General features: G+C 40.2%; 2 protein-coding genes across 5 annotated transcripts in view; one reads left to right on the forward strand and one right to left on the reverse strand.

The window, feature by feature from the left end:
• mrpl37 (mitochondrial ribosomal protein L37) overlaps nucleotides 1-27373 on the reverse strand; it is a 135743-nt gene that overhangs the window by 60849 nt on the left and 47521 nt on the right. The window lies entirely within an intron of this gene.
• Nucleotides 1-27373, forward strand: part of LOC133541300 (GTPase IMAP family member 4-like) — a 67274-nt gene that overhangs the window by 17891 nt on the left and 22010 nt on the right. For 3 of the 4 annotated variants that reach the window (XM_061884631.1, XM_061884632.1, XM_061884633.1), the window contains one exon: nucleotides 58-351. The exons of the other annotated variant lie outside the window; for it this stretch is intronic. The gene's annotated coding sequence lies outside the window, so the exon portion shown is untranslated. Of the gene's footprint in view, nucleotides 1-57; nucleotides 352-27373 lie in introns of those variants that run through there. 4 annotated transcript variants of the gene reach the window in all.

Genomic DNA, 27373 nt, shown 5'->3' on the forward strand with positions numbered 1-27373 from the left:
TAGGCCCCTTGGGTATTATCAGTCATGATGACTCTCTCACAATGCCCACCTCACTAGGAACGGCAGTCCCTCCTCGACTCCCTCAACATGTGGCAGACAGAGGAGCCTGGATCCCGCCTGGCCTACAGGCCAACACGGCATGGGGGAAGAATGGCCGACAACATTTCCTGCTCCCGTGAGCAATAACTGACAAATACCGGATGGTATTCATTTACCATGAATTGATTAACGTTTACCCCGACTTAAACAAGTTGAAAAACTTATTGGAGTGTTACCATTTAGTGGTCAATTGTACGGAATATGTACTGTACTGTGCAATCTACTAATAAAGTTTCAATCCATCAAGGTTCATTCTGTGCCACAGATTTTGGAAAAAATTCAAATTCACAACCAATTACATATGGTCTTCAAATTTTGTCAATAACTTTTGTCATTAACTAACACTGCTGTTTGTCAACAGCGGCTGAGGTCCAGATCCTTAGCCTGCTGGAAACTATTAAACACAACCCAAGACCAGCTGATGGTGAAGGACAACTTCTTAACCAGCAGGTTGAAAAGCACCCTGGGGCCAGAAGTGGAAATGCCGGCCAATATCCAGTTTTCACTGGAACAGTTGGAGGCATTTGAGGAACTTCTGACAACCCTGACAACCACGCCTGTCCTGAACCGCCTTTTCCCAGTGGTAAGATTGTGTCAGTGAGCCACAATCTGCCTGGTTTGACATCGTCTGTAAACGTAGCATAATTCCATGAGCCAAGAAAACAGGTTCTATTTTTTTACATTTCTGGTCGCTTTCAACAGGAACAAAACGTTTTAAATGCAACTTAAGCTTAAAAATGTTTACTTGTTTGTTTAAAGAGATGTCCATGCCTTTTAGATTTCTTCTTTGGGCACCGTTGGTGACCAGGATGTGAAGCGGGTGACCTGGAACATCCTGGGCAGGATCTTCAGCGATGACGTTTCACATCAAATTAATTAAAAGGGTGTCAATCACAAAAAGGCCTTTAGCAGGATGGCAACAAAGACCTTGCTTTTCAGCTAAGTATATATCATTCAAAGTAATATTACATACGTTCAAAGTCAATAGTGGGGGCAGCGGAATGGTTCCTATTGGTTATAAGTTCAGTGACGTGTGTTCCGGTCCGCACTCAGCTATTTATATGATGTGAGGTCTTGTTAATAGGCCTACACCAATACAAACTTGTTAATAGGCCTACACCAATACAAACTTGTTAATAGGCCTACACCAATACAAACTTGTTAATAGGCCTACACCAATACAAACTTGTTAATAGGCCTACACCAATACAAACTTGTTAATAGGCCTACACCAATACAAACTTGTTAATAGGCCTACACCAATACAAACTTGTTAATAGGCCTACACCAATACAAACTTGTTAATAGGCCTACACCAATACAAACTTGTTAATAGGCCTACACCAATACAAACTTGTTAATAGGCCTACACCAATACAAACTTGTTAATAGGCCTACACCAATACAAACTTGTTAATAGGCCTACACCAATACAAACTTGTTAATAGGCCTACACCAATACAAACTTGTTAATAGGCCTACACCAATACAAACTTGTTAATAGGCCTACACCAATACAAACTTGTGATAGGCCTACACCAATACAAACTTGGTAATAGGCCTACACCAATACAAACTTGTGAATAGGCCTACACCAATACAAACTTGTTAATAGGCCTACACCAATACAAACTTGTTAATAGGCCTACACCAATACAAACTTGTGAATAGGCCTACACCAATACAAACTTGTTAATAGGCCTACACCAATACAAACTTGTTAATAGGCCTACACCAATACAAACTTGTTAATAGGCCTACACCAATACAAACTTGTTAATAGGCCTACACCAATACAAACTTGTTAATAGGCCTACACCAATACAAACTTGTTAATAGGCCTACACCAATACAAACTTGTTAATAGGCCTACACCAATACAAACTTGTTGATAGGCCTACACCAATACAAACTTGTTAATAGGCCTACACCAATACAAACTTGTTGATAGGCCTACACCAATACAAACTTGTTAATAGGCCTACACCAATACAAACTTGTTAATAGGCCTACACCAATACAAACTTGTTAATAGGCCTACACCAATACAAACTTGTTAATAGGCCTACACCAATACAAACTTGTTGATAGGCCTACACCAATACAAACTTGTTGATAGGCCTACACCAATACAAACTTGTTGATAGGCCTACACCAATACAAACTTGTTAATAGGCCTACACCAATACAAACTTGTTAATAGGCCTACACCAATACAAACTTGTTAATAGGCCTACACCAATTACAAACTTGTTAATAGGCCTACACCAATACAAACTTGTGAATAGGCCTACACCAATACAAACTTGTTAATAGGCCTACACCAATACAAACTTGTTAATAGGCCTACACCAATACAAACTTGTTAATAGGCCTACACCAATACAAACTTGTTAATAGGCCTACACCAATACAAACTTGTTAATAGGCCTACACCAATACAAACTTGTTAATAGGCCTACACCAATACAAACTTGTTGATAGGCCTACACCAATACAAACTTGTTGATAGGCCTACACCAATACAAACTTGTTAATAGGCCTACACCAATACAAACTTGTTAATAGGCCTACACCAATACAAACTTGTTGATAGGCCTACACCAATACAAACTTGTTAATAGGCCTACACCAATACAAACTTGTATGATAGGCCTACACCAATACAAACTTGTTAATAGGCCTACACCAATACAAACTTGTTAATAGGCCTACACCAATACAAACTTGTTAATAGGCCTACACCAATACAAACTTGTTAATAGGCCTACACCAATACAAACTTGTTAATAGGCCTACACCAATACAAACTTGGTAATAGGCCTACACCAATACAAACTTGTTAATAGGCCTACACCAATACAAACTTGTTAATAGGCCTACACCAATGCAAACTTGTTGATAGGCCTACACCAATACAAACTTGTTAATAGGCCTACACCAATGCAAACTTGTTGATAGGCCTACACCAATACAAACTTGTTAATAGGGCCTACACCAATACAAACTTGTTAATAGGCCTACACCAATACAAACTTGTTAATAGGCCTACACCAATACAAACTTGTTAATAGGCCTACACCAATACAAACTTGTTGATAGGCCTACACCAATACAAACTTGTTAATAGGCCTACACCAATACAAACTTGTTAATAGGCCTACACCAATACAAACTTGTTGATAGGCCTACACCAATACAAACTTGTTAATAGGCCTACACCAATACAAACTTGTTAATAGGCCTACACCAATACAAACTTGTTAATAGGCCTACACCAATACAAACTTGTTAATAGGCCTACACCAATGCAAACTTGTTGATAGGCCTACACCAATACAAACTTGTTAATAGGCCTACACCAATGCAAACTTGTTAATAGGCCTACACCAATACAAACTTGTTAATAGGCCTACACCAATACAAACTTGTTAATAGGCCTACACCAATACAAACTTGTTGATAGGCCTACACCAATACAAACTTGTTAATAGGCCTACACCAATACAAACTTGTTAATAGGCCTACACCAATACAAACTTGTTAATAGGCCTACACCAATACAAACTTGTTAATAGGCCTACACCAATACAAACTTGTTAATAGGCCTACACCAATACAAACTTGTTAATAGGCCTACACCAATACAAACTTGTTAATAGGCCTACACCAATACAAACTTGTTAATAGGCCTACACCAATACAAACTTGTTAATAGGCCTACACCAATACAAACTTGTTAATAGGCCTACACCAATACAAACTTGTTAATAGGCCTACACCAATACAAACTTGTTAATAGGCCTACACCAATACAAACTTGTTAATAGGCCTACACCAATACAAACTTGTTAATAGGCCTACACCAATACAAACTTGTTAATAGGCCTACACCAATACAAACTTGTTAATAGGCCTACACCAATACAAACTTGTGAATAGGCCTACACCAATACAAACTTGGTAATAGGCCTACACCAATACAAACTTGTGAATAGGCCTACACCAATACAAACTTGTTAATAGGCCTACACCAATACAAACTTGTTAATAGGCCTACACCAATACAAACTTGTGAATAGGCCTACACCAATACAACTTGTTAATAGGCCTACACCAATACAAACTTGTTAATAGGCCTACACCAATACAAACTTGTTAATAGGCCTACACCAATACAAACTTGTTAATAGGCCTACACCAATACAAACTTGTTAATAGGCCTACACCAATACAAACTTGTTAATAGGCCTACACCAATACAAACTTGTTAATAGGCCTACACCAATACAAACTTGTTGATAGGCCTACACCAATACAAACTTGTTAATAGGCCTACACCAATACAAACTTGTTGATAGGCCTACACCAATACAAACTTGTTAATAGGCCTACACCAATACAAACTTGTTAATAGGCCTACACCAATACAAACTTGTTAATAGGCCTACACCAATACAAACTTGTTAATAGGCCTACACCAATACAAACTTGTTGATAGGCCTACACCAATACAAACTTGTTGATAGGCCTACACCAATACAAACTTGTTGATAGGCCTACACCAATACAAACTTGTTAATAGGCCTACACCAATACAAACTTGTTAATAGGCCTACACCAATACAAACTTGTTAATAGGCCTACACCAATACAAACTTGTTAATAGGCCTACACCAATACAAACTTGTGAATAGGCCTACACCAATACAAACTTGTTAATAGCCTACACCAATACAAACTTGTTAATAGGCCTACACCAATACAAACTTGTTAATAGGCCTACACCAATACAAACTTGTTAATAGGCCTACACCAATACAAACTTGTTAATAGGCCTACACCAATACAAACTTGTTAATAGGCCTACACCAATACAAACTTGTTGATAGGCCTACACCAATACAAACTTGTTGATAGGCCTACACCAATACAAACTTGTTAATAGGCCTACACCAATACAAACTTGTTAATAGGCCTACACCAATACAAACTTGTTGATAGGCCTACACCAATACAAACTTGTTAATAGGCCTACACCAATACAAACTTGTTGATAGGCCTACACCAATACAAACTTGTTAATAGGCCTACACCAATACAAACTTGTTAATAGGCCTACACCAATACAAACTTGTTAATAGGCCTACACCAATACAAACTTGTTAATAGGCCTACACCAATACAAACTTGTTAATAGGCCTACACCAATACAAACTTGGTAATAGGCCTACACCAATACAAACTTGTTAATAGGCCTACACCAATACAAACTTGTTAATAGGCCTACACCAATGCAAACTTGTTGATAGGCCTACACCAATACAAACTTGTTAATAGGCCTACACCAATGCAAACTTGTTGATAGGCCTACACCAATACAAACTTGTTAATAGGCCTACACCAATACAAACTTGTTAATAGGCCTACACCAATACAAACTTGTTAATAGGCCTACACCAATACAAACTTGTTAATAGGCCTACACCAATACAAACTTGTTGATAGGCCTACACCAATACAAACTTGTTAATAGGCCTACACCAATACAAACTTGTTAATAGGCCTACACCAATACAAACTTGTTGATAGGCCTACACCAATACAAACTTGTTAATAGGCCTACACCAATACAAACTTGTTAATAGGCCTACACCAATACAAACTTGTTAATAGGCCTACACCAATACAAACTTGTTAATAGGCCTACACCAATGCAAACTTGTTGATAGGCCTACACCAATACAAACTTGTTAATAGGCCTACACCAATGCAAACTTGTTAATAGGCCTACACCAATACAAACTTGTTAATAGGCCTACACCAATACAAACTTGTTAATAGGCCTACACCAATACAAACTTGTTGATAGGCCTACACCAATACAAACTTGTTAATAGGCCTACACCAATACAAACTTGTTAATAGGCCTACACCAATACAAACTTGTTGATAGGCCTACACCAATACAAACTTGTTGATAGGCCTACACCAATACAAACTTGTTGATAGGCCTACACCAATACAAACTTGTTAATAGGCCTACACCAATACAAACTTGTTAATAGGCCTACACCAATACAAACTTGTTAATAGGCCTACACCAATACAAACTTGTTAATAGGCCTACACCAATACAAACTTGTTAATAGGCCTACACCAATACAAACTTGTTAATAGGCCTACACCAATACAAACTTGTTAATAGGCCTACACCAATACAAACTTGTTAATAGGCCTACACCAATACAAACTTGTTAATAGGCCTACACCAATACAAACTTGTTAATAGGCCTACACCAATACAAACTTGTTAATAGGCCTACACCAATACAAACTTGTTAATAGGCCTACACCAATACAAACTTGTTAATAGGCCTACACCAATACAAACTTGTTAATAGGCCTACACCAATACAAACTTGTTAATAGGCCTACACCAATACAAACTTGTTAATAGGCCTACACCAATACAAACTTGTTAATAGGCCTACACCAATACAAACTTGTTAATAGGCCTACACCAATACAAACTTGTTAATAGGCCTACACCAATACAAACTTGTTAATAGGCCTACACCAATACAAACTTGTTAATAGGCCTACACCAATACAAACTTGTTAATAGGCCTACACCAATACAAACTTGTGAATAGGCCTACACCAATACAAACTTGGTAATAGGCCTACACCAATACAAACTTGTGAATAGGCCTACACCAATACAAACTTGTTAATAGGCCTACACCAATACAAGCTTGTTAATAGGCCTACACCAATACAAACTTGTGAATAGGCCTACACCAATACAAACTTGTTAATAGGCCTACACCAATACAAACTTGTTAATAGGCCTACACCAATACAAACTTGTTAATAGGCCTACACCAATACAAACTTGTTAATAGGCCTACACCAATACAAACTTGTTGATAGGCCTACACCAATACAAACTTGTTAATAGGCCTACACCAATACAAACTTGTTAATAGGCCTACACCAATACAAACTTGTTGATAGGCCTACACCAATACAAACTTGTTAATAGGCCTACACCAATACAAACTTGTTGATAGGCCTACACCAATACAAACTTGTTAATAGGCCTACACCAATACAAACTTGTTAATAGGCCTACACCAATACAAACTTGTTAATAGGCCTACACCAATACAAACTTGTTAATAGGCCTACACCAATACAAACTTGTTAATAGGCCTACACCAATACAAACTTGGTAATAGGCCTACACCAATACAAACTTGTTAATAGGCCTACACCAATACAAACTTGTTAATAGGCCTACACCAATGCAAACTTGTTGATAGGCCTACACCAATACAACTTGTTAATAGGCCTACACCAATGCAAACTTGTTGATAGGCCTACACCAATACAAACTTGTTAATAGGCCTACACCAATACAAACTTGTTAATAGGCCTACACCAATACAAACTTGTTAATAGGTCTACACCAATACAAACTTGTTAATAGGCCTACACCAATGCAAACTTGTTGATAGGCCTACACCAATACAAACTTGTTAATAGGCCTACACCAATACAAACTTGTTAATAGGCCTACACCAATACAAACTTGTTAATAGGCCTACACCAATACAAACTTGTTAATAGGCCTACACCAATACAAACTTGTTGATAGGCCTACACCAATACAAACTTGTTAATAGGCCTACACCAATACAAACTTGTTAATAGGCCTACACCAATACAAACTTGTTGATAGGCCTACACCAATACAAACTTGTTAATAGGCCTACACCAATACAAACTTGTTAATAGGCCTACACCAATACAAACTTGTTAATAGGCCTACACCAATACAAACTTGTTAATAGGCCTACACCAATACAAACTTGTTAATAGGCCTACACCAATACAAACTTGGTAATAGGCCTACACCAATACAAACTTGTTAATAGGCCTACACCAATACAAACTTGTTAATAGGCCTACACCAATGCAAACTTGTTGATAGGCTACACCAATACAAACTTGTTAATAGGCCTACACCAATGCAAACTTGTTAATAGGCCTACACCAATACAAACTTGTTAATAGGCCTACACCAATACAAACTTGTTAATAGGCCTACACCAATACAAACTTGTTGATAGGCCTACACCAATACAAACTTGTTAATAGGCCTACACCAATACAAACTTGTTAATAGGCCTACACCAATACAAACTTGTTGATAGGCCTACACCAATACAAACTTGTTAATAGGCCTACACCAATACAAACTTGTTAATAGGCCTACACCAATACAAACTTGTTAATAGGCCTACACCAATACAAACTTGTTAATAGGCCTACACCAATACAAACTTGTTAATAGGCCTACACCAATACAAACTTGTTAATAGGCCTACACCAATACAAACTTGTTGATAGGCCTACACCAATACAAACTTGTTAATAGGCCTACACCAATACAAACTTGTTAATAGGCCTACACCAATACAAACTTGTTGATAGGCCTACACCAATACAAACTTGTTAATAGGCCTACACCAATACAAACTTGTTGATAGGCCTACACCAATACAAACTTGTTAATAGGCCTACACCAATACAAACTTGTTAATAGGCCTACACCAATACAAACTTGTTAATAGGCCTACACCAATACAAACTTGTTAATAGGCCTACACCAATACAAACTTTTTAATAGGCCTACACCAATACAAACTTGTTAATAGGCCTACACCAATACAAACTTGTTAATAGGCCTACACCAATACAAACTTGTTAATAGGCCTACACCAATACAAACTTGTTAATAGGCCTACACCAATACAAACTTGTTAATAGGCCTACACCAATACAAACTTGTTAATAGGCCTACACCAATACAAACTTGTTGATAGGCCTACACCAATACAAACTTGTTAATAGGCCTACACCAATACAAACTTGTTAATAGGCCTACACCAATACAAACTTGTTAATAGGCCTACACCAATACAAACTTGTTAATAGGCCTACACCAATACAAACTTGTTAATAGGCCTACACCAATACAAACTTGTTAATAGGCCTACACCAATACAAACTTGTTAATAGGCCTACACCAATACAAACTTGTTAATAGGCCTACACCAATACAAACTTGTTGATAGGCCTACACCAATACAAACTTGTTAATAGGCCTACACCAATACAAACTTGTTAATAGGCCTACACCAATACAAACTTGTTAATAGGCCTACACCAATACAAACTTGTTAATAGGCCTACACCAATGCAAACTTGTTGATAGGCCTACACCAATGCAAACTTGTTAATAGGCCTACACCAATGCAAACTTGTTGATAGGCCTACACCAATACAAACTTGTTAATAGGCCTACACCAATACAAACTTGTTAATAGGCCTACACCAATACAAACTTGTTAATAGGCCTACACCAATACAAACTTGTTAATAGGCCTACACCAATACAAACTTGTGATAGGCCTACACCAATACAAACTTGTTAATAGGCCTACACCAATACAAACTTGTTAATAGGCCTACACCAATACAAACTTGTTGATAGGCCTACACCAATACAAACTTGTTGATAGGCCTACACCAATACAAACTTGTTGATAGGCCTACACCAATACAAACTTGTTAATAGGCCTACACCAATACAAACTTGTTGATAGGCCTACACCAATACAAACTTGTTAATAGGCCTACACCAATACAAACTTGTTGATAGGCCTACACCAATACAAACTTGTTGATAGGCCTACACCAATACAAACTTGTTGATAGGCCTACACCAATACAAACTTGTTAATAGGCCTACACCAATACAAACTTGTTGATAGGCCTACACCAATACAAACTTGTTAATAGGCCTACACCAATACAAACTTGTTAATAGGCCTACACCAATACAAACTTGTTAATAGGCCTACACCAATACAAACTTGTTAATAGGCCTACACCAATACAAACTTGTTAATAGGCCTACACCAATACAAACTTGTTAATAGGCCTACACCAATACAAACTTGTTAATAGGCCTACACCAATACAAACTTGTTAATAGGCCTACACCAATACAAACTTGTTAATAGGCCTACACCAATACAAACTTGTTAATAGGCCTACACCAATACAAACTTGTTAATAGGCCTACACCAATACAAACTTGTTAATAGGCCTACCCAATACAAACTTGTTAATAGGCCTACACCAATACAAACTTGTTAATAGGCCTACACCAATACAAACTTGTTAATAGGCCTACACCAATACAAACTTGTTAATAGGCCTACACCAATACAAACTTGGTAATAGGCCTACACCAATACAAACTTGTTAATAGGCCTACACCAATACAAACTTGTTAATAGGCCTACACCAATACAAACTTGTTGATAGGCCTACACCAATACAAACTTGTTAATAGGCCTACACCAATACAAACTTGTTAATAGGCCTACACCAATACAAACTTGTTAATAGGCCTACACCAATACAAACTTGTTAATAGGCCTACACCAATACAAACTTGTTAATAGGCCTACACCAATACAAACTTGGTAATAGGCCTACACCAATGCAAACTTGTTAATAGGCCTACACCAATACAAACTTGTTAATAGGCCTACACCAATACAAACTTGTTGATAGGCCTACACCAATACAAACTTGTTAATAGGCCTACACCAATACAAACTTGTTGATAGGCCTACACCAATACAAACTTGTTAATAGGCCTACACCAATGCAAACTTGTTGATAGGCCTACACCAATACAAACTTGTTAATAGGCCTACACCAATACAAACTTGTTAATAGGCCTACACCAATACAAACTTGTTAATAGGCCTACACCAATACAAACTTGTTAATAGGCCTACACCAATACAAACTTGTTGATAGGCCTACACCAATACAAACTTGTTAATAGGCCTACACCAATACAAACTTGTTAATAGGCCTACACCAATACAAACTTCTTGATAGGCCTACACCAATACAAACTTGTTAATAGGCCTACACCAATACAAACTTGTTAATAGGCCTACACCAATACAAACTTGTTAATAGGCCTACACAATACAAACTTGTTAATAGGCCTACACCAATACAAACTTGGTAATAGGCCTACACCAATACAAACTTGTTAATAGGCCTACACCAATACAAACTTGTTAATAGGCCTACACCAATGCAAACTTGTTGATAGGCCTACACCAATACAAACTTGTTAATAGGCCTACACCAATGCAAACTTGTTGATAGGCCTACACCAATACAAACTTGTTAATAGGCCTACACCAATACAAACTTGTTAATAGGCTACACCAATACAAACTTGTTAATAGGCCTACACCAATACAAACTTGTTGATAGGTCTACACCAATACAAACTTGTTAATAGGCCTACACAATACAAACTTGTTAATAGGCCTACACCAATACAAACTTGTTGATAGGCCTACACCAATACAAACTTGTTAATAGGCCTACACCAATACAAACTTGTTGATAGGCCTACACCAATACAAACTTGTTAATAGGCCTACACCAATACAAACTTGTTAATAGGCCTACACCAATACAAACTTGTTAATAGGCCTACACCAATACAAACTTGTTAATAGGCCTACACCAATACAAACTTGTTAATAGCCTACACCAATACAAACTTTTTAATAGGCCTACACCAATACAAACTTGTTAATAGGCCTACACCAATACAAACTTGTTAATAGGCCTACACCAATACAAACTTGTTAATAGGCCTACACCAATACAAACTTGTTGATAGGCCTACACCAATACAAACTTGTTAATAGGCCTACACCAATACAAACTTGTTAATAGGCCTACACCAATACAAACTTGTTAATAGGCCTACACCAATACAAACTTGTTAATAGGCCTACACCAATACAAACTTGTTAATAGGCCTACACCAATGCAAACTTGTTGATAGGCCTACACCAATGCAAACTTGTTAATAGGCCTACACCAATGCAAACTTGTTGATAGGCCTACACCAATACAAACTTGTTAATAGGCCTACACCAATACAAACTTGTTAATAGGCCTACACCAATACAAACTTGTTAATAGGCCTACACCAATACAAACTTGTTGATAGGCCTACACCAATACAAACTTGTTAATAGGCCTACACCAATGCAAACTTGTTGATAGGCCTACACCAATACAAACTTGTTATAGGCCTACACCAATACAAACTTGTTAATAGGCCTACACCAATACAAACTTGTTAATAGGCCTACACCAATACAAACTTGTTGATAGGTCTACACCAATACAAACTTGTTAATAGGCCTACACCAATACAAACTTGTTAATAGGCCTACACCAATACAAACTTGTTGATAGGCCTACACCAATACAAACTTGTTGATAGGCCTACACCAATACAAACTTGTTGATAGGCCTACACCAATACAAACTTGTTAATAGGCCTACACCAATACAAACTTGTTAATAGGCCTACACCAATACAAACTTGTTAATAGGCCTACACCAATACAAACTTGTTAATAGGCCTACACCAATACAAACTTTTTAATAGGCCTACACCAATACAAACTTGTTAATAGGCCTACACCAATACAAACTTGTTAATAGGCCTACACCAATACAAACTTGTTAATAGGCCTACACCAATACAAACTTGTTGAATAGGCCTACACCAATACAAACTTGTTAATAGGCCTACACCAATACAAACTTGTTAATAGGCCTACACCAATACAAACTTGTTAATAGGCCTACACCAATACAAACTTGTTAATAGGCCTACACCAATACAAACTTGTTAATAGGCCTACACCAATGCAAACTTGTTGATAGGCCTACACCAATGCAAACTTGTTATAGGCCTACACCAATGCAAACTTGTTGATAGGCCTACACCAATACAAACTTGTTAATAGGCCTACACCAATACAAACTTGTTAATAGGCCTACACCAATACAAACTTGTTAATAGGCCTACACCAATACAAACTTGTTGATAGGCCTACACCAATACAAACTTGTTAATAGGCCTACACCAATACAAACTTGTTAATAGGCCTACACCAATACAAACTTGTTGATAGGCCTACACCAATACAAACTTGTTGATAGGCCTACACCAATACAAACTTATTGATAGGCCTACACCAATACAAACTTGTTAATAGGCCTACACCAATACAAACTTGTTAATAGGCCTACACCAATACAAACTTGTTAATAGGCCTACACCAATACAAACTTGTTAATAGGCCTACACCAATACAAACTTGTTAATAGGCCTACACCATACAAACTTGTTAATAGGCCTACACAAATACAAACTTGTTAATAGGCCTACACCAATACAAACTTGTTAATAGGCCTACACCAATACAAACTTGTTAATAGGCCTACACCAATACAAACTTGTTAATAGGCCTACACCAATACAAACTTGTTAATAGGCCTACACCAATACAAACTTGTTAATAGGCCTACACCAATACAAACTTGTTAATAGGCCTACACAATACAAACTTGGTAATAGGCCTACACCAATACAAACTTGTTAATAGGCCTACACCATTACAAACTTGTTAATAGGCCTACACCAATACAAACTTGTTGATAGGCCTACACCAATTCAAAACTTGTTAATAGGCCTACACCAATGCAAACTTGTTGATAGGCCTACACCAATACAAACTTGTTGATAGGCCTACACCAATACAAACTTGTTAATAGGCCTACACCAATACAAACTTGTTAATAGGCCTACACCAATACAAACTTGTTAATAGGCTACACCAATACAAACTTGTTAATAGGCCTACACCAATACAAACTTGTTAATAGGCCTACACCAATACAAACTTGTTAATAGGCCTACACCAATACAAACTTGTTAATAGGCCTACACCAATACAAACTTGTTAATAGGCCTACACCAATACAAACTTGTTAATAGGCCTACACCAATACAAACTTGTTAATAGGCCTACACCAATACAAACTTGTTAATAGGCCTACACCAATACAAACTTGTTAATAGGCCTACACCAATACAAACTTGTTAATAGGCCTACACCAATACAAACTTGTTAATAGGCCTACACCAATACAAACTTGTTAATAGGCCTACACCAATACAAACTTGTTAATAGGCCTACACCAATACAAACTTGTTAATAGGCCTACACCAATACAAACTTGTTAATAGGCCTACACCAATACAAACTTGTGAATAGGCCTACACCAATACAAACTTGTTGATAGGCCTACACCAATACAAACTTGTTAATAGCCCTACACCAATACAAACTTGTTGATAGGCCTACACCAATACAAACTTGTTAATAGGCCTACACCAATACAAACTTGTTAATAGGCCTACACCAATACAAACTTGTTAATAGGCCTACACCAATACAAACTTGTTAATAGGCCTACACCAATACAAACTTGTTAATAGGCCTACACCAATACAAACTTGTTAATAGGCCTACACCAATACAAACTTGTTAATAGGCCTACACCAATACAAACTTGTTAATAGGCCTACACCAATACAAACTTGTTGATAGGCCTACACCAATACAAACTTGTTAATAGGCCTACACCAATACAAACTTGTTAATAGGCCTACACCAATACAAACTTGTTAATAGGCCTACACCAATACAAACTTGTTAATAGGCCTACACCAATACAAACTTGTTAATAGGCCTACACCAATACAAACTTGTTAATAGGCCTACACCAATACAAACTTGTTAATAGGCCTACACCAATACAAACTTGTTAATAGGCCTACACCAATACAAACTTGTTAATAGGCCTACACCAATACAAACTTGTTAATAGGCCTACACCAATACAAACTTGTTAATAGGCCTACACCAATACAAACTTGTTGATAGGCCTACACCAATACAAACTTGTTGATAGGCCTACACCAATACAAACTTGTTAATAGGCCTACACCAATACAAACTTGTTAATAGGCCTACACCAATACAAACTTGTTAATAGGCCTACACCAATACAAACTTGTTGATAGGCCTACACCAATACAAACTTGTTAATAGGCCTACACCAATACAAACTTGTTAATAGGCCTACACCAATACAAACTTGTTAATAGGCCTACACCAATACAAACTTGTTAATAGGCCTACACCAATACAAACTTGTTAATAGGCCTACACCAATACAAACTTGTTGATAGGCCTACACCAATACAAACTTGTTAATAGGCCTACACCAATACAAACTTGTGAATAGGCCTACACCAATACAAACTTGTTAATAGGCCTACACCAATACAAACTTGTTAATAGGCCTACACCAATACAAACTTGTTAATAGGCCTACACCAATACAAACTTGTTAATAGGCCTACACCAATACAAACTTGTTAATAGGCCTACACCAATACAAACTTGTTAATAGGCCTACACCAATACAAACTTGTTAATAGGCCTACACCAATACAAACTTGTTAATAGGCCTACACCAATACAAACTTGTTAATAGGCCTACACCAATACAAACTTGTTGATAGGCCTACACCAATACAAACTTGTTAATAGGCCTACACCAATACAAACTTGTTAATAGGCCTACACCAATACAAACTTGTTAATAGGCCTACACCAATACAAACTTGTTAATAGGCCTACACCAATACAAACTTGTTAATAGGCCTACACCAATACAAACTTGTTAATAGGCCTACACCAATACAAACTTGTTAATAGGCCTACACCAATACAAACTTGTTAATAGGCCTACACCAATACAAACTTGTTAATAGGCCTACACCAATACAAACTTGTTAATAGGCCTACACCAATACAAACTTGTTAATAGGCCTACACCAATACAAACTTGTTGATAGGCCTACACCAATACAAACTTGTTGATAGGCCTACACCAATACAAACTTGTTAATAGGCCTACACCAATACAAACTTGTTAATAGGCCTACACCAATACAAACTTGTTAATAGGCCTACACCAATACAAACTTGTTGATAGGCCTACACCAATACAAACTTGTTAATAGGCCTACACCAATACAAACTTGTTAATAGGCCTACACCAATACAAACTTGTTAATAGGCCTACACCAATACAAACTTGTTAATAGGCCTACACCAATACAAACTTGTTAATAGGCCTACACCAATACAAACTTGTTGATAGGCCTACACCAATACAAACTTGTTAATAGGCCTACACCAATACAAACTTGTGAATAGGCCTACACCAATACAAACTTGTTAATAGGCCTACACCAATACAAACTTGTTAATAGGCCTACACCAATACAAACTTGTTAATAGGCCTACACCAATACAAACTTGTTAATAGGCCTACACCAATACAAACTTGTTAATAGGCCTACACCAATACAAACTTGTTAATAGGCCTACACCAATACAAACTTGTTAATAGGCCTACACCAATACAAACTTGTTAATAGGCCTACACCAATACAAACTTGTTGATAGGCCTACACCAATACAAACTTGTTAATAGGCCTACACCAATACAAACTTGTTGATAGGCCTACACCAATACAAACTTGTTGATAGGCCTACACCAATACAAACTTGTTAATAGGCCTACACCAATACAAACTTGTTAATAGGCCTACACCAATACAAACTTGTTAATAGGCCTACACCAATACAAACTTGTTAATAGGCCTACACCAATGCAAACTTGTTAATAGGCCTACACCAATACAAACTTGTTAATAGGCCTACACCAATACAAACTTGTTAATAGGCCTACACCAATACAAACTTGTTAATAGGCCTACACCAATACAAACTTGTTAATAGGCCTACACCAATACAAACTTGTTAATAGGCCTACACCAATACAAACTTGTTAATAGGCCTACACCAATACAAACTTGTTAATAGGCCTACACCAATACAAACTTGTTAATAGGCCTACACCAATACAAACTTGTTAATAGGCCTACACCAATACAAACTTGTTAATAGGCCTACACCAATACAAACTTGTTAATAGGCCTACACCAATACAAACTTGTTAATAGGCCTACACCAATACAAACTTGTTAATAGGCCTACACCAATACAAACAAATATAATAAGAAAACATTCAATGTCAACTTCCCAAAGTTGGGTTATGGATATTTACAGTTATTAATGTTCTGATATGTTAGCTGTGCTTGGAGCAGCATTTCTTTGAAATTGTAGCCTAATAGATTAAATATGTATATTTACTACATTTACTATTTATATATATATTTACTTTATAGAGTGAATTGACCATGTTCTGTTTCTGCCTATTGACAATACTGTTAGTTTAAAAATACAAGGCAATGCATATTTATAAAGATGCATCGCCTAAGCTTAAAGGGGAACATTATCAGCAGACCTATGTAAGCGTCAATATATACCTTGATGGTGCAGAAAAAAGACCATATATTTTTTTAACCGATTTCCGAACTCTAAATGGGTGAATTTTGGCGAATGAAACGCCTTTCTGTTTATCGCTCTTTTTGCGATGACGTCAGAACGTGACGTCTCCGAGGTAACACAGCCGCCAATTTCGTTTTCAACACATTACAAACACCGGGTCTCAGCTCTTTTATTTTCCGTTTTTTCGACTATTTTTTGGAACCTTGGAGACATCATGCCTGGTGGGTGTGTTGTCGGAGGGTGTAACAACACTAACAGGGAGGGATTCAAGTTGCACCACTGGCCGAAGGATGCCAAAGTGTCTGCCGCCAGACCCCCATTGAATGTGCCAGAGTGTCTCCACATTTGACCGGCGATGCTAAGACAGACATGGCACAGAGATGTATGGATAACCAGCAGATGCATTTGCAACCATTAAGTCAACGAAATCACAAAGGTGAGTTTTGTTGATGTTGACTTATGTGCTAATCAGACATATTTGGTTGCGGCGTGACTGCCAGCTAATCGATGCTAACATGCTATGCTAATTGATGCTAACATGCTATTTACCGGCGGTGCTAAAGCAGACATGGCACAGAGATGTATGGATAACCTGCAGATGCATTTGCAACTATAAAGTAAACAAATTCACAAAGGTGAGTTTTGTTGATGTTGACTGCCAGCTAATCGATGCTAACATGCTACGCTAATTGACGCTAACATGCTATTTACCGGCGGTGCTAAAGCAGACATGGCACAGAGATGTATGGATAACCTGTAGATACATTCGCAACTATATTACGTTTCCTTCCACCCACATTTAATGCGAAACAAACACTTACCAATCGACGGATTTAAGTTGCTCCAGTGTCACAAGATGCGAAAGTCCTGATCGTTTGGTCCGCAAAGTTTACCGGCGATGCTAACGCAACTATTCGGCCATGCTATGGCTATGAATAGCGTCAATAGCTATTCGCTCAATAGCTTCAGTTTCTTCTTCAATACTTTCATACTCCAACCATCCGTTTCAATAAATGCGTAATCTGCTGAATCGCTTAAACCGCTAAAATCCGAGTCTGAATCCGAGCTAATGTCGCTATATCTTGCTGTGGTATCTGCCGTTGTTTGTTTACATTGGCAGCACTGTGTGACGTCACAGGGAAATAGTCGCATCGCAAATAGCGAAAATCAAGCACTTTAAAGCTTTATTTTAGGGATATTCGGGGACCGGTAAAATTTTGAAAAAAAATACAACAAGCCACTGGGAACTGATTTCTATTGTTTTTAACCCTTTTGAAATTGTGATAATGTTCCCCTTTAAGCTTAGGCCTGCTGTAATAGGGCCTAGTGATATATCACTGGGATAAAATAGGAAACTAACACTAGTGTTAGTTTCCTATTTTATCCTACTACAGCAGGCCTATAAGCTTATAAGCTTAGGCAATGCATATTTATAAATATGCATTGCCTTGTATTTTTAAACTAACAATATTGTCAATAGGCAGAAACAGAAAATGGTCAATTCACTCTATAAAGTAAATATATATATATATGTATAAATAGTAAATATAGTACATATAAATATTTAATCTCCTACAACAAGAACAGAAAGGATTTTGAAAATATGATAAACGGGTCCATAATGGACCCGGGCCAGATGAGCCAGGGTTTTTACGAGTCCGTTGCTGGTCCACGGCGGATGAACGTTGCGGCATGTGCGGGTCCCCTGGATGCGGAGCATATCCAGCTCGGAGCCGCGGCGGGTCCGCGACCGGCCTCCGTCGCGGATCATATCCAGAGTGCAAGTGGACCCCGATACGGGTCCGTTTCGCGGGTCCGTTCGGGAATGCGCGATACCTCCGCCGCGGAGTGATTTTGCTGTGTGGGTAGTAGTGGGTTTCATCCATCCATCCATCCATTTCCTACCGCTTATTCCCTTTTGGGGTCGCGGGGGGCGCTGGCGCCTATCTCAGCTACAATCGGGCGGAAGGCGGGGTACACTCTGGACAAGTCGCCACCTCATCGCAGGGCCAACACAGTAAGACTTTAAAGCTTCACAACAAACAAAGAAACACCGTCTGTGTTTCGGTTGCTAAAGTCAGCTGCATTACACCGCTTTCCACCAACAGCATTCTTCTTTGACGTCTCCATTATTAATTGAACAAATTGCAAAAGATTCAGCAACACAGATGTCCAAAATATTGTGTAATTATGCGATTCAATCGGATGACTTTTAGCCGTGAGTGGTGCTGGGAGAACATGTCCGCTCCAACCAATAACGTCACAAACACGCGTCATCATTCCGCTACGTTTTCAACAGGAAACTCCGCGGGAAATTTAAAATTGTAATTTAGTAAACTAAAGCGGCCGCATTGGCACGTGTTGCAATGTTAATATTTCATCATTGATATATAAATAACAAATGAAATAATAAAATAAATATCACCACTTATGTTATTTATTTTACCCCATATTTGTTCCCACAAGCGCACCTTAAGTTGGAGTCTTTAATCTTGTTATATGCAGATATAATGACAATAAAGTATTTTGTATTCTATTCTAAACTTTAAGACTGCATGGTCGGTAGGAGTGGGTTTCAGTAGGCCTTTAAGGTTGATGTGGGACCCAAATAGGATGGTTTCCCTTTTACCTAAGTGTATGGATAGCTTGTTGTCAGCGAGCCAGGTGCAAATATTAACGAGTTCAGCACTGAGGATTTATTTCCACCTGTGACTTGTCCTCACTGTCAAACTTGTTTGCACTTGCACTTGCATGGCTTAATCTTTGAGACAAGCATATGCCTCAGTTATTAAGATGGCCTTATTTAGTGTGTGTTTATTTCCAAGTCATTTCAGTTGGTTCTGTTAGGTGAGCTGTACCTATAAGAAACACGCAGACAGGTCACGTGTTTAGACTCCGGAAGCATTTCAAACTGGTGCACAAAACTCCGCTTCACTCCTCGTGTTTCTCAGCAAACAACTATCACATCTTATGCTGTTCGTGGCATCGTTGGTATGTACCCATCTTTAATGTTCATAGTACACAATGACTCACATTTAGCTGTGAAATGTGTGTGTTTTATGATGTTAGACGATCTCTGATTTCATTACTCGTGCATGTCGCCTAACTTTCATTTGTTGTCATCTGCCTCCATCTAGTGGACGTTTGTTGTATTGTTACTTAAGACAATTTATACAGCAGAAAGCACATCTGTCACTGGTATTTAGTAATTATAACAACACATACAGGGGTGTGTGACAAAGTTAAATTTAGATTTAATTCAAATGGAATACTTGATAATCTGTGGTCTGTGATATGACATTATTAAGTTCATTTAATTCATGCATTTACATTTACAATGTTTGTGTCCTACAGTTTCACCTTTTCAATTGTCAATAAACCTGGCCTCCATCAGTCAACCTGCTGTTCAGAGTTTTGATGAGCGGAAGATGTTGAACTGACTGCCTTCGTGTACAAGTGTGCTTAAGGAAGGCAGGATATGGAGTATTGCATCATTTTACTGTCATAGACCAATACAGCTACATGGAGTATTGCATCATTTTACTGACATAGATCAATACAGTTACAGTTCAATTTTAGGACTAGATAGAACAATCCCATGATACAAAATAACCTGAATAGAGTGGAAATAATAGGCTACCTCCTTCAGCGCTGCCTCAGAGTGGTTGTGGTGTTGGACCTGGTTGGGTGGGATTGCAAGATGGGGGGCAGAGAGGAGGAAGGTTAATGGTTGTTAGCTTCATTGGGGTCATCAGGTGGGCACCCTCCTTCACCGGCGTTTCAATGATAGGCCCACGACACCTCCAGAGGGCTCATCGGCAACACCTGGCGTCCCAGGTGAGCCCCCCTCTGCTTTTAACCATTATGTGATGTAGGTCTTAGTACATCCCCAGATGGTGTCTCTCCTCTTCACCCACAGCCACCGACTGGCTGTCTCTGCTGCTCCTGAGAGGGCTTTGATGGTGTTTCGCAGGGTTTGGCCTCGAACTCCGATGTCCTTAAGCAGCCTGATTGTTGTCCGGCCCACAAAACCTCTGCAGCCAACTTCCACTGGGCAGACCTTGGCTTTCCATCCATTCTGCTCAGCATCAGCTGCCAGTTCGGTGTACTTAAGGCTTTTGCGTTCGAATGCCTCCTCCACAGCAGCCTCCCAGGGAACCGTGAGTTCTATTATATACACAATACGCAGTGAGGGGGACCAGAGCACAATGTCTGGTCTGAGGTTTGACATGGCTATCTCTGATGGAAAGCAGAGCATTTGATCAAGATCCACCGCCATTTTCCAGTCACGAGCCCTTCCGAGCTGGCCTATGTCTGTTATATGGCCTTTGATGGACTCTGCACCTTCTCGGATGAACTCTCTTGTGGCTGTAGGATGTACTTTTGGCGGGGGCAGGGCATTGATCTTCGCTCTTCTGGCCTCTAACGTGGCTGCTAGGCACTTCAGAACCTGGTTGTGCCGCCAGGTGTAGCGCCCTTGTGACAGACTTGTCTTGCAGCCAACGAGAATGTGTTTGAGGTTAACTGGAGATGGACAGAGGGGGCATGTAGGGTCCTCTCCATACCACTGTTTGAGGTTGGAGGGTGAGGGAAGGACATCATAAGTGGAACGTAAGATGAAGCTGATGTGACCTGCCTCCATGCCCAACAGCTCCCTCCATGAGAGCTTTCTCCTCTCGACTCCTTCCCAGCTCATCCACTGTCCTTGCTTAACTTGTGAGATAGCCTTTGCACATCTTGCTGCCTGCTCATACCGACGTACCTCCTCTACAACCAGCCGTCGTCGCTGAGCTGGAGCCGCAGTATGCCACAACGGTCTGCTCTCACTAAGGCCAAGGCCTCCTCTTCCCTGCTGCACGAGGCCAATGATGTCTCTGTGCCTAAGATCCTCCTTTGCTTGCAGAGTCGCTGCCGCTGCAGTCCATTTCCTTCCGGTCACCAAGGTAGGAGCTGTTTGGGCAATGCATGGGTCACGAGACTCTGTTAGCGTCATTTCCAGCCTTACCTTTGTACACTTAAACTCCTCTACTAGGCTGGAAACAGGAAGCTCCAGAACACCTCTTCCATACAGTCCGATGTTACTGAAGCATTTGGGAAGACCCAGCCACTTCCTAGCAAATGCGCTAACCATCCTCTCCAGCTTTTCTACCTTTGTGGTTGGTACGTCATAGATGGTCAGAGGCCACAAAAGCCTGGGTAACAACCCAAATTGGAGGCACCAAAGCTTCAACCGGCCAGGGAGCATGGTCTTATCGATGTTTTCAAGGCCAGTTATAGTATCCTGCTTGAGCTGGTCCACCTGCCCCGTGTCCTTTAGGGTGGCATGATACCAACGCCCAAAACTCTTGACAGGCTTCTCAGACACTGTTGGTATAGCCTCCTCACCCACACAGAATCGATGTTCCATCAGCTTCCCCTTCACCACTGAGATGCTTCTGGACTTGCTTTGTTTTATTTCCATCCGGGCCCACTGGATGTTTTCTTGCAGTTTGTTCAGCAGCCGCCTAGCACACGCCTTGGTTGTGGTGAGGATGGTCATATCATCCATATAGGCTCTGATGGGGGGAAGACGAAGACCGGATTTAATCTTTTGACCTCCTACCACCCACTTAGAGGCCCGGATGATGACCTCCATAGCCATTGTAAAAGCAAGAGGTGAGATGGTACACCCTGCCATTATTCCTATTTCGAGTCGCTGCCATGCTGTGGTACACCCACCACTTGTCAGGCATAGCTGTAGATCCTGGAAATAGGCTTTGACAAGACCAGTTATGGAATCCGGGACACTGAAATAGTGGAATGCCACCCAGAGGAGATCATGAGGAACTGACCCAAAGGCATTTGCTAGGTCCAAGAACACAACATGGAGGTCTCTTCCACCCTTCTTGGCAGCTTAAATTTGACTCCATATCATGTTCGTGTGCTCCAGGCACCCCGAGAACCCTGGAATCCCTGCTTTTTGCACCGAAGTGTCAATGTATTGGTTCTTTTCCAGGTAGGTGGACAGCCTGTGAGCCACTACACTGAAGAAGATTTTGCCTTCAACATTGAGAAGGCTGATTTGGCGAAACTGGCTGATATCCACAGAGTCCTTTTCCTTGGGGATCAGGATGCCTCCTGCCCTCCGCCATGCAGTTGGAATTGCTTGTTTCTGCCACACCACCTTCATCAGCCTCCATAGAAAGTGTAAAACCTCTGGAGTTTTCTTATAAAATCGGTATGGAATTCCATTGGGCCCAGGAGAGGATGCCGCTCTAGCTCGTCGTACAATTCTCTCCCCCTCACTCCACTTTGGAGGGTTAGTGTCCAGTTGGTGTTCTGGGGACTCTATTGGTGGCATATCAGGTGGGAGAGTTTTTGGTCCGCTCCGCTGGGTGTCAGTGTGGTTCTGCTTGAGGTAAGCTTCGAGGTCTTTCTTTGATGTTATGAGTTTGCCACTTTTGTCCTTTGTAAAAAGGCTTTTTGCAAACTTGAAGGGGTCTTTGAGGAAGTTTGATCTAGTTCTCTCCTTCATTTTACGCCTCCTTCTCAGATTCTCAGCTCTCCTCAAGGTTGACAGTATGTTCCTAATGTCTGCCTGTAGATGGTCAATTCCCTCTTTTTCCTCCTCTAGAGATCTTTTCCATTGTTTTTTCAGCTGTCTTCTTTCCCTGACTAACCGTTCAATCTCCTGCTGTCTCCTGGACTTTGTCGGTGTAACTATCCGTTTCGTTCTCTCTGCTGTTCCATACCGCTTCACACCATAGCTGTAAATTAGGTCTCCCATTCTCTCCAGCTTTCTGATTGCAGTTCCCTTTAGTTGTCCGAGGAGTTTGCTGATGTCTGTGTCAATTGTCTCCCACTCTCTTTTCTCACAGGATTTTGGCCACATGATTTTTGGCTTTCGTCCTTGTATCTTAGTCTCTGTTGCAGGCTGTGACAGGTTGGGCACCACTATGCTTTGTTCCTCATCCCCAGCCTGAGCAAGGAGATTGATGTCCTGCAGACTTTGGTTTTGGTCCTGCTGCTGGACTTCATTCGACTTACTCGACTTGCTTCGTAAGAAGTAGCGGTCAATGCGAGGTTCCTTTTGCTCTGGCATCAAACACTTTTTCAAGCCTTGGTGTCTTCTTAGGCCTGCATAGGATGTTACCTTGGTCCAGCCACACCTGCAATTCCGGACCTCAAATCCTGGAGTAGGTGTTATAGGCTCAGGTATCTTGTTGTTCATCGTTCTCATCGTCTTTGCCGTTCCGGGGTCAGTTGCCGTGTAGTCTGCCGGTGAGTCATACCGACGTACCTCCTCTACAACCAGCCGTCGTCGCTGAGCTGGAGCCGCAGTATGCCACAACGGTCTGCTCTCACTAAGGCCAAGGCCTCCTCTTCCCTGCTGCACAAGGCCAATGATGTCTCTGTGCCTAAGATCCTCATTTGCTTGCAGAGTAGCTGCCGCTGCAGTCCGCTGACTCTAGGGGTATTTTCTTCATTGAGCGTTTCGTAGCCAGAAAAGGGCAGGACTTGTACACTACTAGTGCCGAGTCCCTCCTGCCACAGGGGGCTAGCCTGTGTCAGGCCCGGTGGGGTCTTTCCCTCCTGTCAGCTGTCTTTCCAGGCGGTCACCAGGTCTTTCCCTGGTTGCCAGCTGCTCTTTCACAGCAGTCACTGGGAAGATCCAGATGATCAGTTCAATGGAGTATTGCATAATACGACACATCCCTGCCTGACCCCGACTTTCACATTAAAAGAAGGGGATTGCTGGCCTCCAATGCAAACACAGGCTCGCATTCCATCATGTAGTTCAGGGGTAGGGAACCTATGGCTCTAGAGCCAGATGTGGCTCTTTTGATGACCGCATCTGGCTCTCAGATAAATCTTAGCTGGCATTGCTTAACACAATATGTAATGAATAATTCTGCAGTTAATCACGATGTTAAAAATAACTTTCAAAATATAAAACATTCTCAAGCATGTTAATCCATCCAACCGTTTTCTACCGCACCTGTTCATGAAATAACAATGTTATTAAAAAGAATTAGAGACTTATTATACTCTAAAAATGTTGGTTTTAATTAAAAAATGCACACATTTAGTTGTATGCAGTGTTAAAAAAATATTATATGGCTCCTACGGAAATACATTTTACAATATTTGGATTTCATAGCTCTCTCAGCCAAAAAGGTTCCCGACCCCTGCAATAGAGGGTGAGTCCGTCTGCCGATCTGACTGGGGTTATGTTTTTTCTCTGTGGACCATATATGGATTTGACGACATCATAAAATTCATGGGACTTGTTGGTGTCAGCATAGAGTTGGATCTCGCTGGCTTTCTTGATCCACAAGTCATTTTCCATGGCTCTGAGGGTACGCAGGACTTCGGCACTTATGGAGGAGAGTCGAGTCTTTAGTGTGATGGTTTTTTGGTTTGCCAGGTAAGCAGCATGGGCTTTGTGTTTTGATTGGAGAAGTTTATGGATATCCGGTGCACTGTTGTCAAACCAGTCCTGATGTTTACGCCTGGTGTACCCAAGGGATTCCTCTGCTGCCTGATGGATGGCAGTCCTTAGGGAGTTCCAGCAGGTGTTGATGTCAGGGTCCAGGTGGGTATCATGGATTGCAGGCAAATCTTCTGCAAGCTGTGCTCTGAGCTGGTCTACACAGTGCTTGGATTTGAGTGCTTCACAGTTGAGTCTCTTGTTTGGTGGTGTTTTCTTCAGTTGGGAGCGTACTTCCATCTGAAATTTGGCTCTGATCATTCGATGGTCAGTCCAGCACTCCGCTCCACGCATCGCTCTGGAGATTAGGACCTCCTAACTGTCTCTACGACGGGTGATAATATAGTCAAGGAGGTGCCAATGTTTGGAGCGAGAATGTTGCCAGGAGGTTTTGAATTTATGCTTGAGCTGGAATAGGGTGTTGGTGATGGTGAACTGATGTTCAGAGCAGAGTGTAAGGAGGTGAAGTCCTTTATTTTTAAGCCTACCAACACCGTGCTGACCAAGTGTTCCGGTCCAGAGCCCACTGTCAGAGCCCACCCTCGCGTTAAAATCCCCGAGGAGTATGAGCTTGTCGGTGGGAGGCGTTCTCTCTATGACGGAGTTTAGTGAGGCATAGACGTGTCCTTGCTCTCAAGGTCTGCATCCAGGGTTGGGGCGTAGGTGCTGATAAGGGTGACATGGCGATTTTTGCAGAGAAGGAAAATACAACACTTATCTAAAGCACACTTTATGTGGGAGTTAGTATTCTAAAGACTGAAACAAAGAGAGGAGATTTTTACTTTGACTTTCGTTTCACGTCATCCTTCAGTGTTCAAATCAAATCAACTTTATTTATAGAGCACATTTAAAATTTACCACAGGGTAGCCAAAGTGCTGTACAATGGGCAGGTTAAAAGATAATATGAGAACCGAGCAAACAACACACAACACAAACAGAACAAGATAAAAATAAATAAATAAAACATAAAAACAGGTTGACAGCAGGTGTATAATTGGGCGCCATTGCAGGATGGATATCACTCAGTGTTAAAAGCCAAGGAATAAAAGCATGTTTTTAAGAGAGATTTAAAAACAGGAAGAGAGGAGGCTTGTCTAACACTTAGAGGTAGGTCGTTCCAGAGCTTGGGAGCAGCAGCAGCCAAAGCTCTGTCACGTCTAAGCTTCAGCCTTGTGTCAGGGACCCTCAGTAGCAGCTGATCACATGATCTTAGGGATGGGGTGGGGCAGTAAGGCTGAAGGAGGTCGGAGAGATATGTTGGCGCCAGGTTGTTTAGACATTTTAAAACAAATAGGAGTTTAAAATTGATTGGATGACGCACAGGGA

The sequence above is a fragment of the Nerophis ophidion genome, linkage group LG23 (genome assembly GCF_033978795.1).
Source record: "Nerophis ophidion isolate RoL-2023_Sa linkage group LG23, RoL_Noph_v1.0, whole genome shotgun sequence".
Classification (NCBI taxonomy): domain Eukaryota; kingdom Metazoa; phylum Chordata; class Actinopteri; order Syngnathiformes; family Syngnathidae; genus Nerophis; species Nerophis ophidion.